Source organism: Oryzias latipes, chromosome 3, assembly GCF_053564925.1.
Source record: "Oryzias latipes strain Hd-rR chromosome 3, Olatipes_Hd-rR_3.1".
Taxonomy (NCBI): Eukaryota; Metazoa; Chordata; class Actinopteri; order Beloniformes; family Adrianichthyidae; genus Oryzias; species Oryzias latipes.
This window is the reverse complement of record NC_136239.1, coordinates 7,821,603-7,837,323: the sequence shown is the minus strand read 5'-3', so window position 1 is coordinate 7,837,323 and position 15,721 is coordinate 7,821,603. Positions and strand designations below refer to the sequence as shown.

General features: G+C 39.7%; 1 protein-coding gene across 2 annotated transcripts in view; it reads right to left on the bottom strand.

Annotated features, from left to right (window-relative positions):
- The window catches only part of LOC110017121 (uncharacterized), a 55,857-nt gene that overhangs the window by 26,612 nt on the left and 13,524 nt on the right, over positions 1-15,721 (bottom strand). The window contains exon 3 of one of the 2 annotated variants that reach the window (XR_013655080.1): positions 2,458-2,607. The exons of the other annotated variant lie outside the window; for it this stretch is intronic. The gene's annotated coding sequence lies outside the window, so the exon portion shown is untranslated. Of the gene's footprint in view, positions 1-2,457; positions 2,608-15,721 lie in introns of those variants that run through there. 2 annotated transcript variants of the gene reach the window in all.

The following is a 15,721-nucleotide window of genomic DNA, read 5'->3' as shown; positions in this document are numbered from 1 at the left end:
CCATACAGTAAAGATATGCACATGAAGAGCCAAATATAAACACAATCGCTGCTGTGGTGTGAAATCCTCCAGTTGACCACAGCACACACCTTGATTTTGTACCATACAGCATCATCCACTCATGAATCAAATTTTTGCAGCTGATGTGGACTAACTTCATCAGGGAAGCTCATGGATGCTTGCAAAGCAAAGCACCTATAATGACTCCAACCGGAGCTCTTCATTGGTGATTTCTGCAAATTCCTGCAGGGCCAATATGTGGTGAAGAGCTTTTCTTGAGGGGGGAGGGTTGAGATTATGCAAAAAATTAGATGAGCGGCACATTTTGTGCTCCAACAATAAATTGCTGTAGCTAAACTATGGTTAAAAAAAAAAGAAAATAGAAATACTCTTGAGCTTTTTTAGTAAGATTTGTTTACCAACATGGATAAGGACTGACAAGAAGTTTTGTCTGGGTTTTATTTTTTCCACGACTGCCATAGCTTTTAATAATATATCTCATGATGCTTATTTGGACGGTAAATAAAGCCTTATCCACAACTGTCCTTACGTGGGCAAAAATGGGCAAACCTGTATGGGGCACGCAGGTTGCCCGTGCAAATATCAAGCTCATAGGCCGCTCAGTGAACCCATAGAGTGAAATGTTCATGCACATTTTTCTACGGGCACGCTGCGGGTGACAGATTGTAGTAAACATACACAAAACCCAAGGGTACAACAGGTGAGACCTAGGCACGCCATATGGAGTTTTCGTTTTTACAACACCTCTGAACCCTGCGCACCTGTTGGGCAAGGACCCCGTTAGTGCTGTTCAAGTGATCAAGAGACAGAAGAGTGCTGCTTACCTGCAGTCTGACTGTTCCAAATGAGGAAATTGGACATGAGGAAGTGCGTGTAACTTCCATCATCTTTACAAATGCTTCACAATACACTTACCACATGCACTCTCCATGGGCCCAGACAACAAAAAAAAACATACGGGTGCATGTGACTAAAGTTTAGAGGCCCTTTAGTGGACTAGGAGTCAATGCATTGGTGTTTTAAAAAAATGACACAATCAAGGAAATTTGAGGCAAGCCCCTGTTTGTTTCAAAGCCACGTTCTTTGAGTTCCACTGAATTGGCTTATTTTGACAATCATGTGGGACTGAGTCACATGTCAGAAGTTCACTACTGTTACAAGGAATTTTATCAGGATGTGACAGCTGACAGGACGACAGAGGAGGGCAGCTGACAGAAGACAGGACATTGTGACGGACGGGGCCGCTTTAAGCACTGCTGACTTATTATTCAGAAAAAGGATCTATAATATAGTTCTTTTTCAATACACCAAATTTCTGAAATTATTAACAAATTGTTGATTGAAAGAAAATTAAATAATTGCTCCAGTGTTTTATAAGACCACCTTAAAAATTTAACAACATTTTCCCATTTTGCAGTATGTACTGTATATACTGTATTTTGTATTTTGTCATTTGGTAGGGGAAGAAGTTTCCAGCATACTAGCGTATTTTCAGAAAGGAACATTTTGCATGACTCTAGTCAAATATCGCATTCCACATGTATTCATGCTTTGTCCCATTTCCATCACTGCACAAACATGGCTTTTCACACTGTATTTTAATGGGACTATTTTTCAGATTCTATGGTGAGGATTTTCATCAGCCTTTTTCCAACAGTGAGATCAGGTTGAGGGGGGTTTATTGTGTTTCCACAGACCTGTGTGTCTCTTAGCTCTGGTTATTGATTCTAATCCTTCTACAGGATCTACTCCTCTCATCAATTCTGCACATGAACCACAGCAGCTTGATTGGTCGCTTCAGCGGAACAACTCTCTTGATTGGCTCAGCTGCCTTCTTCATTAGAGAATGCTTGAAAGGCAAGCTGACCTCTGGAGGGTTCCAGAGCATGTTATGATGAATGACTTTTTCTCCATTGACACCCCCTTCTTCCCTCTTCCTACACACACAAATGTACAACCCATCGTTGTGTGAACATCTAAGCCGCAGCACGACTCAAAAACAACCAAAGCTCAACTGCCGGTAGGTGTGGCCTTACACGACTGACAGCTTTGTCACTAGTGCTTGTTGTTGTCTGAATCAACATGCTCAAACAGATTCTTTGCATTTTGGCAGTTTACAAAAATTGAAATGATGCAAAACAAACCTGGTCATTAAAAAACAACAGGATGGCATGAGAATGCTGCGAAACAGTCTGCAGGAACGCTGCAGCTCTGCCACGTTCTGGGTAGACCTGCGTCACATCACTAGTCTTAGTGATGATGAACAGAATGGATGATACCAATTATGTTTATATAAAAGCAATAGTAAAGCTCTCAGATTCAAACATCTCTAATTGGAGACATCAGGCTGCACCCTGACTGAAGGAACACCCACAGACCCGCTCCTTTTTATTGAAACTATGAAATATAACTGATGACTCACCACACATCCAGATGTGAGATTTACGCAGGATACTTTATTGTTCATGATTATCTTTATGCACTCTGTAAAAGACACTATTTAATGTTCTTCTGCAACTCTGGATCAGGGGTCTGCAACCTGAGGTTCCAGGTCCACATGTATACCCCTCCATAGTGACTCCCTGGCTGAAGAAAAATAAAATATTAGTAATTTTTTTTTAATTGATAAAGCATTAGAATTGATAAAATGTTAATTAATTAATGTATATATTTATGGCTGCACATAGAAGTTGGATGAACTTTTTATATCCCTGGTGACCTCAAGAGTCCTTACTTGCTCAATACTTCCTTCAGTATCCACAGATTTCAAATACTAGGCTAAACTTTGGTTAAAAAAAAGGTTAGGGTTAGGGTTAGTTTAAAGCACATATCTTTTGTTCTTTATATACTTTTTCTAGTGGATCAATAATCAACGAAGGGATCTTTGAGTTTAGGTTAAGAGCAGTAGTGAGTAAGAAAAAGGATGATGGCTGGCTGAAGTAGACTTATAGAGAATAACAAGAGAAAATCCCATTTAGGTCTTTTGTGTCATATGAATGAATTAGTTGCACTGGAATGATCCTGTTTGGCACAGGAAATCTTTTATTTTAAGCAGAAGTCATATGAGTAAAATAACAAAAGTAAAAAAACAGTCACATTTTGAGAAAATGCTATATGTCTGTTTGTATTCGAGCCAAAAAATAAATATAATTTATAGTTATTAGAAAAGCAACAATGTAAAAGCAAAGCATCAAATTTTCATAAAGAGTAAAATGAGACCTTGCAGCTCCTACTAGGTTTTAATCAGTAAAAAAAGGCAAAAAGGGATTTTTTCCTGTTAAGGGGTGGCAGACCTTTTTTTTCTAGATGAACTTTTTCAAGTCCAGCTGTTCTGAAGATCAGAATCCTGCCATGAAATGACCTGAATGACAGAATCCTCCCAGACATAACATTAACATCTATTGGCTCATCTCTTTTCATGCTTTTACATGAAAGTAATTCTTTGTTTTTCAGCACCTGCGAGTGCTTCAACAAAGTAATAACAAATGGGAAAAGAATAAATAGATTATGACTGTATTAAGCATGATGCCATAGTTAGCTTCAAATATTCAGGACCCAGAAAGTTCCAACCAGAGTGCTGCATGTTTGATGTAAAGAATCTAAATTCCCAGTTGCTGCTACGCTCAGTCTACAGTCTGTATGTAGCAGACATTTTTACAGATGTCTCCACGTGTGCAGCTTTTACATGTCTGTGTGTTTGTTCATGTGCCTTTCATCTGCTGCATTACTCTGCATCAAAGTTCCTCCGCTTCCCTTCCACAGTCCCAGACTGCGTGGGCCCCTCTTATCACTGCAGCTACAGGGTGTCTCTTTAGCAAAAAACCTCACTTTCTCTTTACATCCATCAGCCTGCATCAGCACCCCCACCCCCCACCTGCACCCTTATGCCAGAGCTACAGTTCAGCGAGCAGGCAAAGGCTGGTGGTGTTAAACTGTTAACAATCGCCCGGCAACAACCGAAACAGCTGGAAGGAAAATCTCACTGGGTAAGCAATAAATTAGGCTCCTAAACCCGACAACTCAAACAGCCTTGAACAGAAAAACACAGATAAAGGTGTTATTATCTTCTACTAAAAACCCAGAGTAATCCTTTTACCCTTTCACGGAAAAGCAAACATGCCGTCATCACATGTACTTTGATTGGATTCGGTTTCACTCTGCAGACAAAAGCAGCATGACAAAAAACCATTAAAAACCAAGCAGCAAGGCAAATAAAGGAGCATAGATTAAAGACTGAAAACAGCCAATCAGTGCAGCACATCTGAAGAACATACTCCTGGGAGCCAACTGGAAAGAAGGAGACAAAAAGAATAAAAATTGGCCAATTTTGAAGTACCCAAGGTTAGCGAATGCCTCACACCAAATTATATATCAGAGGAGCATTATATGGCAGAATTTAACAGATCCTTATGTTTCACATTATTTATTGCTGTCTGAGTCAAACAAAACAGTCAGCCACATACTCAGCCTCGGTCTGTTTTTATTAACAATATAAGTCGGATAAAAAAAGAGATTGTGAAATAGATTACTGTAGAAAAAGTATTGGATGGATAAATCACTAGATTGTATCATTATACTGAGACCCCCCCTCTGCTGGGGGTTGTCCAGCATAGAGGCATGGAGGTCCCATTTTTAAGAGTCTTTGGTTTGACTCGACAGTGGATTTGAACCATCAACCTCCCAGTCTCAGGGCGGACACTCTTACGTTTGGGTTTTTTGATCAGTTAAGAATCTTTACTTTGGGGAGAGTTATCTTAAAATTGCATTTCTGAGCATTTCTCTAATCATGTTGTTGTGAATCAGGAGAAGGTAAAAAATTTTTTTTTTAATTTTTCGTTATTATATAATTTTTATTCGTTATTTTACTTTTTTACTTTATTTTATTTCCCAAATAATGACCCATCCGCAATGATCCAGTATAATTGGGCAAAGTGACTTTAAAAAAAAAAAAAAAAAAATAGAAAAGAAGTAGTCCGCTGCTGTACTTGATTAGTCAAGTGGACCGGTGGACCGAGCAACCGTGTCTCTGAGCAGAGTAGACGGACTCACAGCTTTGTGTTTGAGGGAAAGGGAGAATGCTTTGTTACGTGTGCGCTATGTGTGGGAGGCTTCGGACTGCCATCCGTCCCGCATCTCTAGGTGAACGAGCTACCGAACTCAGGAGAGCTGGGTCTCCTGGTAAAAGTGTGTGTCCTAGCAGAGCTTGGACCCCCACCTCACACAGTGGCTTTGGGGCGGTATGTGAGCTTTTCAAAGCAGAAATGTTGCTCAGTCCTTAGAAACTGTTCAAACAATCACGTGGATTTGTGTTTCCAGTCGTGTCCCGACAAAATAAAGGCTGGTGTTATTCCCACATATTTGCAGTCAAGATGCGGCATTTCCCACATGGATTTTATGTACATCAAAGGCTAAATGTTGTTAGCCCGTGTTAGCCCACTCCTAGCCCTGGCTTCTTCCGGCTCTGTTCTTTATCAGAAAAAGCACTGACCACACGGATTAAAATTAAAATGATGAGCGAACAGGCGCTTCATAATACAGTAACCATAACATTAATAAAAGCACGAGCAGCCAGATATCTATGTATGTAGCCACTCTGCGCACTCATTTCCTCTTCCGGTTTTTCAAACACTACTGCGCATGTGCGAATTTATTCTGACTGAAAGTGTGACCCATGTGAACGTTTGTTATAATCCGAAAACGTTTTCTGGACCCATGTACACGGTTGAATTCTAATTCGACCATTGATCCGATCAAGATATTTTGCACATGTAAACGCGGCTTATGGTGTCGACTCACAGCGTGGGGGGGGGCGTGGCATCACGATGGTGTCTCTCCATCGTGAGGTCAGTCAGCCATCACGATGGACGATGGTATCGTTATAAAAATGAAACATTGGAACTCATGGCTGACTTTCTCAGCACCTCATGCTTGTATGTGCTTCTAAACATTGATTTCTAAATCTCTTTGATGACTGTCACCCTTAAGAAGAGCAAATCAATATGAAATAAATCCAGTCAAGCTTTCAAAGACTTTTGCTTGGCTTAAAAAAATCTACACTAATATACAAAAGATATTTAAAATTTGTAAATAAAGTGTTTAAATCAACTGCACAACTCAATATTCTTTAATTCAGTATAATGTTTAACTGCATCTCATTGCATCCAACTGCTGCTCTCTGTGTGGGTACAGACAGACCAAAGGAAAAAAATGAGTCAAGAACGCAAAGTAGACAGAGAGTCTAAGCTTCTCCCACTTCCTGAATAAATAATTGATCAGAGGAGCTGTGATGGGTATTGATCTATACCTTTATTTGTTCTGTATTGACTGTGATCACTGTTAGGAAATTAGGGAAAGTCATCTTGAATTATAAGATCAGTTTGGAAGGTCAGTAGTTTAGTCGTTTTCAAGTGTTTTACGATATCGATGTTCTGGGAAATATTACATACTGGTGTTTGTTTTTCCAGTTTCCCCAGTCCAAATCAGTTACAGCCCTCCCTTTCCACTTGAGATTACATTACTGTAGCGCCCTTGAGCCGCATGTTGGGTCAGCCAGCTGCCGTGTCTGTCAGAAATGACGGGAACCACCAAACCATTGCAGAATCTGATAATGGCTCAGCAGCCTGGTGCGAGGTCAAACCCATTAGGTTGACCCAAGAGATCGGGGAAGAAAAGAAATCCAATAAAGCTGCAACAAGCACCAAGTACTGGATACTTGAAAGGATGATGGCGTCTTTAGATGAAAATCTTTCCTCAGAGCTTATTTTCACAGACGATTAAGTTGTTACAGACAGATTAAATAATAGCAAATCCATGAAATCGACAGTGTTTGATACAGTGTACAAAATGTATAATTAAATGAATTTATTTCAGATGAGCTTAGTGACTTTCCTGTCTGCAAAAGAAATATCTGGAAGGCCAAATGGAATAGATGATGTGAAAATAAAAAAAAGGTACCAACGACTGCCCTTATGGATGAAAACGGGCTGGCTGCGGGGGAAAAATGGGAAAATCTGTAAGGGCACGCTGGTGACCCGCAAACAATATCATGTAGGGCTGCACGATATGAAGAAAACTCGCGATATGCGATATTAGTGATCAATATTGCAATGACGGTATGATTTGCGGTATATGAACAAATAGCAAAACAACCAAAGACATAACTTACATTTCACTGCAACAGTTTAAAAATTATACTCCAAATGACCCTCATCTACATAAGAGGCCAGCATCTAACATACAAGGGCTGCATCCAATTGGTCAACAACGTGAAGGCGTCCATCCAAATCGTGATATGTTGAAATGGATTTATTTGATTAATTTAATACTTCAAGCTGTCCTAAGATTGTTTTAGCACATTTAAGGTAACCATTTATTGCAATTTTCGCCGTCTTTTGCGATATTCGATTTATTTTGCAGGCCTCATATCAAGGCTGTAGCCCGCTTGATGAGCCTGTAGAGAAGGAACGTCGGACTCCACGCCTCAAGGGCTGGGATCTGGATTTTTACAACCTACCTGCTGCTTATAGCCTGGATGAAAAATGCTCTGCCAACTAGAGTGGAGAGTAAACATTATCCATACCTCATTAGTGCATGTCACATTAACCTTACAAACACTTTAGAATACAGTTAACACACACAAGACAATGGTACGTTCTGTTTTCATGATGTTCCTTTAGGTGGCTGTATGAGGCTCAAGGGAACCGCAAGACACACCCCTTAAGATGCTACGACCCTCCACGGGCTCAGAAAAAAAAACGCACTCATGAGGGGGGAATGTGGTTAAGGCTTTAAGTGCTGATATAGAATTTTCTGCACTAAAAAGTAAATATGACCTAATCATTGTCCTGTGTCAATGATGTACAATTAGATGTGGTTACATGTGCAAAATATCTTTGATCAGATCAAAAATTGTATTAGAATTGAACTGTGTACATGGGTCCAGAAAACTTTATCCGATTTTAACAAACATTTACATACGCCACCCTTAGATCGAAACAAAGAATTTGGACACGCGCAAAACTGTCTAAAATACTGGAAAAGGCTGCAGAAGAAGAAATAGTGAGCTCCGTTGTAAACAAACCTAGAGCCTAGAGCGATATAAACTTCTATATGTTCTTTTACTATTGTTATGATTATTATTAAGTGCCTGTTCGATCATAATTTTTTATATCTGTGCGGCCAGTGCTTTATTCTTGGCGGTACGGACATGAAAGAAGAAGGGTTAGGATTAGACAAATACATGCTAACAATATTTAGCTTTGGATTTACTTAAAATCCATGCGGTCATTAATCTGCATCTTGACTGCACATTAATATGTGGGAATAACATCAGCCTTTATTTTGTCTGGACACGACTGGTAACACAAATCCACGTGGGGCAGAGTATTCTGAACAGCGTAGTTTTATTCTGATCTGCCAGTTATTCCGATTACTTTTGCCCATGTAACCACAGCTAATGACGAATTAATTCCAACTGTTTAATGTTCCATCAGAACATCAGGCATCATCTCAGCATATATCTAGATGTTCGTTTCTGTTTTCATTGGTTTATGTAGCTATTTATTATGCTTTGGCAGCATCATGTTGTAATGTTGTTTGGTTACGCTGAGTGCTTCTGATTGATGAGAATATTTACTTAACAAGTGGGAAATATGAAGCTTAGAGTAAGTGAATCACATTGTGCTTCCATTATGGGCTAAGCTGCCTTCAGAAGCTCAGAAGAACATTTACTACCAGGCGAGAGCTCAAAACCTGAAGCCATAAGAAAGAAATCACAGCTAGCATTTTCTAGTGGAAGTGCAGACTGCACGGAGCAGACAGGCTGGTAAAACATGAAGAATTCATGGAAATCACTTTAGTTTTCCAGTGGCCCAACATCAGTTAAGGTAATTTGACAGTGTGAACGTTTTTAGATAAGAAACGAAAAAGAAACCTACATTTATTTTAGAATTACACATTGACTACATTTAAAAACTTGGCCGAATGACCCGCTGGTCCCAGGAAGCCAAATCCCTGCATACTGATGAGGTCCGGCTCCAACAGGACGGCTTCTGTTGACATCACACTCACTCGGTCCAGTTCTCATGTACAGTCAATGGTATTACATTAATATTTTTTTGTAAAACAATTTTTAATAGACAAATATCTTTTTGAGCAAAAAAGTGGTTTAAAATAAATCAAGCTATGAACCAAAGACAGCTTAGCTTGATAAATTGGATTACCTGACTGAAGCAAGAACTAAATTTCAAATATAGATGAATCCTTATTATTATTAAGTATTGAAACAAAGTAATTGACCTCACTTAATTCATGTTTCAACATGAGCTCATGTTCTTCTTTGCCCTTTGATGTGAGCAACTTTTCTTAATGAGCGTGTGTGTTTGCCGCATGCTGAAACTGGTGGAGAGCCAGCTGTGGGTGATCAGGTGTCCTTTTCTTGATTCCAAGCAGAAAGCCAGAGTTTGGTCTCAGCAGCTGTGCATAAACCATTCCTGGATCAATAATGGCAGAGAGGCCGTATTGATTATGCATGTTAGTGAAACCTGCAAGGAGGTTGTCATGGGAAGGGATATTTGTGGATTAGGGAGAAAACCTCATGGTAATGTTGGAGGGCTGTGTGTGTCTCATAAGCTGATAAACCCATTTCTTAAAGACGTTCTGATCCGACACTGAAGCCTGACTCCACTTTTTACATTCTGTGTCCCAGACTAACCTCTGCGACAGACTACTGTAGAGAAAAAAAATCTTTAGGTAGAAATCTATTTGAGAATGGCTTCAATGGCCGGAAACACCTATGTTTCTATCGGCTGAGAGCTGCACAACACTGCAGTAATTCTTTTGTTCTGGAAATTATTAATTAAATCTCTAATTATCCTTTGTTTTAAATCAAAATCTACATTTTTTTTGCCATTATTTTTGTGTCTCTTATGCCTTTTTAATCAAAACTATTCAATCACTTTCGGAAAACTTTAAAAAGATGTACGTGTGTGTAAAACTGTATTTTTAGACTGATGTTATTATATCATCATCCATAGACGTAGCAGCAAAGCATCCGTTCATAAAGCTGGGTACAGGTAGTTTGAGGGTAATACTATCCTGCCAAAGTCGGACTGGACTGTTCAGTTGCACTTTTTTTAACCCATCTGTCACTTTTTTTGGACATCTTGCATTCTCCTCAAAAACAAAAATCCTGATTCCTGATTGCTTTGACCTCTTAAATATGTTCTTCTGATATACTGCAGACTCCAAAGAAAAATCCTAATTATATGGTCCATTTACTTTGTACAACAAAATAGGTTTGTTCTGTTTTTTCTTTCCTTTCTATTATCTACTGTAATAAAAGCACAAATTAGAAACTGAAGAGAAAAACGTTGATTGCCTCTTATCTATGTGGCCGTAGCCTGGCTGAGCATCAGTTTTCTTTTACCAACCAGTAAACCTTGGAAAGCTCCAAAAAGTAACGGTAATGTCAGGAAAGGCAACATGGGGCTCTTGGAGGTAACGAATTATAAATTATTGTTGGATTTGGCACTTATCATTCAACTACTGACATTTGTAAAGATTTCAGTAAAGTTGTGAACTCTGCCTTTGGATATCCAGGTTGCGTTCCTAAAAAAAACAAATTCCTTGAAGGTTTAACCCTTTAACACCAGAGATGTTGTGGGCAATACTTAAAGAACACGGTCTTTGACCTACTGTAACTCTTTGATGGTTTACGCGATCAATGTTAATCAGCTTATCTAATGCTGAGATTAGGGTAAAAAAAGGGTCATTTAAATACTGTCTTCGTTTAAATTTTATCCTAAATATCATATGAGCAAAAGTAAGTTTAAAAACATTCATTCATTCATTTCTTCTTAACCGTTTATTCCCTTTCGGGGTCACGGGGTTGCCGGAGCCTATCCCGGCCACTTGGGCGTAGGCAAGGGATACCCTGGACTGGTCGCCAGTCTGTCGCAGGGTGGAATATCCTCAATCACACATCCATTCACTATCACACTCACACCTATGGACAATTTAGAGTTGCCAATCAACCTATGAAGCATGTTTTTGGACGGTGGGAGGAACCCGGAGATCCCGGAGAAAACCTACGCATGCACGGGGAGAACATGCAAACTCCACACAGAAAGGTCCCCCATCGATGTTGTGTTTTTCATGTCCCCCAGCCGGGACTTGAACCGGGGGCCTTCTTGCTGTGAGGCAAGAGCGCTAACCACTGCGCCACCATTTAAAAACAATCAAGTAAATATTTGAAAGGCAAATTAAATGTTACCAAAGAACACCGATTCTGATAGTTACTGCCTGGAAAGCTTGCCTTCACCTTCCCCCTCCCCCTTTTCTTTGTTTGGAGCTTTCAGTCCAAATGTAACTGTTTTCATCTCTATTCTAATTTGCAGATTTCCACTCAGGCTGAGGTTAGAAGGATGTAAAGTGGGCAGGGCTGAGGGAAACCTCCTCAAAGCAACAAGGAGACCATCCAGTTCCACAACCAGGGCTTCAGATGAAAAAACAGCACCTCTTTCCCCTTAACCCTCCTTATCACTTGGAAAACTCCTGGTGTGTAAAATTGAATTCCAAATGTATTTTTCAGGAGGAAGGAGAGAGGGCAGCAGGAGCCGGGACAACCTCTTTAAAATGATGCTCTGCAGACTCAAGATAACAGCCCCATTGTCTGTTTAGAACAAAGACTGAAGTGGACCCACAGTCACTGTAGAGCCAAGTTACACCCTCACCCTGAACTGAACTGGTCAGATGGACCTACAACAAAAGGAAACAACACTAAATTCTGATTTAATCCTTTATGGCCAATTTTCAAGGTGTTCCCAGCGGTCTTTTAATGTTGATTATTCCAGTTTTAGCCAAAATAAAGAAACGTGATGTTGTCTAGAACATAGTTTCTGCAGAGCAGCAGTAGTTCATTACAAATTCACCTCTGAGTTGTGGGTGAGACTGTTCGTGTGGGGCAACCCTGCCTCCCTCTCCCCTTTCTCTTGCGGAGAGCTCTCTGTTTACACGCTCCCCCACTAGCTTAAAGCTCTTCCCAACCTAACAATACTGGTGCAACAAAAATGGCGAGCAATACTAGAGCTGCCCAGCAGTAGTCTTGATCCAGATGCCAGCTTGGACAGAAAAAAAGACAATAATGGTCTGCAACTGGAGGCATCGGTATGGAGCAGAGCAGAGAGCTTATGGCCGGATTGTAGTTTGCACATTAACAAGTACAGCTTTTTCAAACATCATTTCCTTATCTGCTCCTGATTCACAGCGATATAAATGAAGAAAAACCTTAGAAATGTAAATTTCAGCTTAATTTACCTTATGTGTCCTTTATCATCAGAAAAATGCCTCAAGAACATGTTAAAAACAAAAAAAAGTGCAATTTTCATCAGAGTGGGTCTTTAAATAGAATATTTTCATAAATCACAGACATCAGAGTTCTTCATTCATAAAGGCTGTTCGTAATCCATTTCCACCTGCTACACTAACAAACTGCAGGAAAAAGGGGGTTTTTGGCTGTATGCGCTTGTTGAGAGGAAATCCCACCACAGCAGGAGTGGACTGCAGCACCTGTTCATCAGCTGGCTACCTCCCCTGAACCAGACTGAACCAGATCCTGCCCACTGACCTCCTGGATATGGATTACAACCCTGTGCAGGCCGGGGCAACGTGACAATCTGGCACCCTGCTGGCTGAGGCACTGGTGCTCAGAGTCTTTGAGCATACATGTTCAAGTTGAAACGTCATTTCACTATTTTTTCCTGTAGGTTTCAATAGCTTTTTTTTAATGTTATATCCAAAATAAGAAATCAAGCATCTAAGGTACAGCTTACAATGTAAAATAATAAACCATTAACAACCCCTATAGCCCAAGCCTCGGCGGTCCCACACGTCTGTGCCACCTGTCCTTTGCCATCCTTCAGGGTGGAGGGAGAGGGTGATGACCAGATGGCTATGGAGGCCCGACCAGCATCTCCAGCGAGCAGCATCCTTACAACCCCCAACACTACAAGTTTCATGCCGGTCCCACCTCCACCCTCTCCTTCCCTTCCCCCTAAAGTCCAAACCCCTAAGCCCCACGGCTCGTCAGTGCTGCATGAATGGACAAACACAGTCCTCCACAAAAATTAGCCCCTCCACCTTTCCTCTGCAGCTGTCCAATTTGTAAGAGAAGCTTACGATGGCCTTCGCTTCTTGTCAGAAACTGACGGCCATCACTTTGCCCTAATTCCTTCTCCTCTCTGCTGATTTCTAGCACCTGAACTGAAAGACTCAATTTCTGTGAATCAAAAAGCCAGCCAGCAAGTTTGCTTTAATGTTAATCATTCATCGCCACACTGCAAACACACAGGCTGTTCTTCAAAAAGGAAACCCGATGTCTCCAGCAGCTTCTCCTTCGTCAACACAACGTAGTTGATCCAGACAACAGCAGAACTGGGAGCTTGCTACACACTGAATAAATGCTGTCGACAATAAATTATCATCCCTCTTTGTATTTTGGTTTTTAAAAAAGGAAAAAAGGAAAAACAGCAAAAGTGTCTTTCAAGATGCTGAACAGCACAGATAATATAATCTCACTTCAAAATTGGAAAAAGCTAATTCAGTAAATGAAAAGTTGAACATTTCTCAGAAGAAACATATTTTATTGATGTTCTGTTATGAATGAAATAGTATTGTATGTATTTTTATTGTCTTAGTTCTTAATCATTTTCAAATGATAAAAAATGACCCTACCTGCATCTAGGCTTGTGATTTATTATAGTCTCTTATTTTGAAACTGATCTACTCAGGACATTTGGAAACAGCTCCCTCTTTTAGTCTGCATGCACTTTGCTATTCCAACACACAAAAAATGCTGAAAAAAAGATGCTAAAAGATGCAATAATTATTTGATGTGATTTGTAGGACTTGCTGTGAATGGCAGGAGCTTCCATAACCACTGCATCACTGCTGTTGTGATTTCTCCAGGGACTCTATCCAGGCTGGAAGACAACACAGGCAGAAGCCTGAGAGCCCAGGTTCATGATTAAGTCCACCTTCAGGAAGAAATGTCTATCTATGAGTTCATTATGAGTTTGCTGGAGTGAAACCGCTAATGTTAAGGGTGAAAAAAAGCAGTCAACCAGACTGGTTTTATCTGTTTCATGGGAGATGTTTCACCAATGTCTTCAATGGAAAAGATTGCTTGTTTCAGCCATCACATCCATTAGTAGCAAATAGTCTTGAAAAAAACACAAGTTCGAGAGAGATTTGAGCTAAATCAATGGTGAAATATGGACTGAAGCTGCACTTTGAGATTTAAGCCAACATTTTAGGCAGAGAAAAGCAGTTTCAATTTTCATTATTCTATTTTTAGGAGTTTAAATGAAGTTTGTAGTTATTTGTTTCTCTGCAGATTTGATCAAGTTCAATTACAACAGCTGTAATTTAATCAAATATAACTGTCAAAAATGGTGCCCTGGCATCAATAGCTGGAAACAGAAATTCTGCAGGATTTCAGAATTATAGCACCTTTTTTTAAAAATGTTCATGTGTATAAACTGTTCAGTGTATGACATGGGTTAAAAAAGGGTGCAAAATTGGAAATTGTTTTATTCCTTTCAAAAAATTTAACTCTTTTACAGCAAAGCTTCCGCTCCAGGGCTTAGATTCTCAACCGTAACTTTTCCGTTGCGGCTTTGCACCGGTATGCAACACTTTATATGCATGTCTGTGAAAAGCCGCTTTGAATTGTTGCTTGTTGTTAAATGAGTGTTTTTGGACCCCAAAAAATTGTATTTTCCAACTGAAATGGTCAGGGGGGGGCAAGACGTGAACTTCCGGTTCCGTCTAATGATATCAGGGCGCCATGTTGTTGTCTGCAACCAGGTCCTCTTGTCCAGAAGAGGAGGGAAAATCCAGCAGCACCGGACGCCGTTCTTGAGCTGAAATGAGGTCAACATAATCCCTATTTTCTGTAGATTGAGGACAGAAAGTGAAAAACAAAAACTGGCCCAAACAAAAATAGAAAATTTAAAACAGCAGTTTTTACAAATCATCTTTATTTTTCATTTGCTAACAGTTTTCGTTTTTTTAAATTTTTTTTATTTTCAGTATTTCTTCAAACTCTTAAGACTCACTCCAATGAGAATAGTGTTTTTGTTTTTCGTTTTTTTGACCCTCATCAAAAGATGAGGGACTTTTAGTTTTTATTCTTTTGAATTTACTAAATTTTCTTAAGGTTAACAATGTCTAAACTTTAAGCTTAAAGTTTACTTTCAAGCTTAGAACTGGAAACAATCTGGTTTCCATTCACATTAGGCTGATCCGGATCTGAATCCGTAGAAAAAAATTATACTTTTGTATTCTTTTGTAACTGCGAAAAAATGACTAACAATTACTAAAGTTAACCTTGCTTGAAAGTACAAATAAATTTAACAAATACAAAACCTAGATTCTCAGCGATGCGTTCCATCTCTGAAGGATGCTATGCTTTTCTTCATAGATCTGTCATTGCTACTCATTTAATGTTAATACATGTAGCAGAAGACGTGCCACAGAAAACCCACGAAAAGAACCAAATCCACTTCACTGCAGGACTTCACAGGTACTCAGCATGGACACTGAATCTTACCACATGAAACCAGAAGGAATTTGACAAATGCAACAATCCTACTTTTTTGGTCCGAAATGATTGAAGATGTTTGATGTTCATTATCGGTGT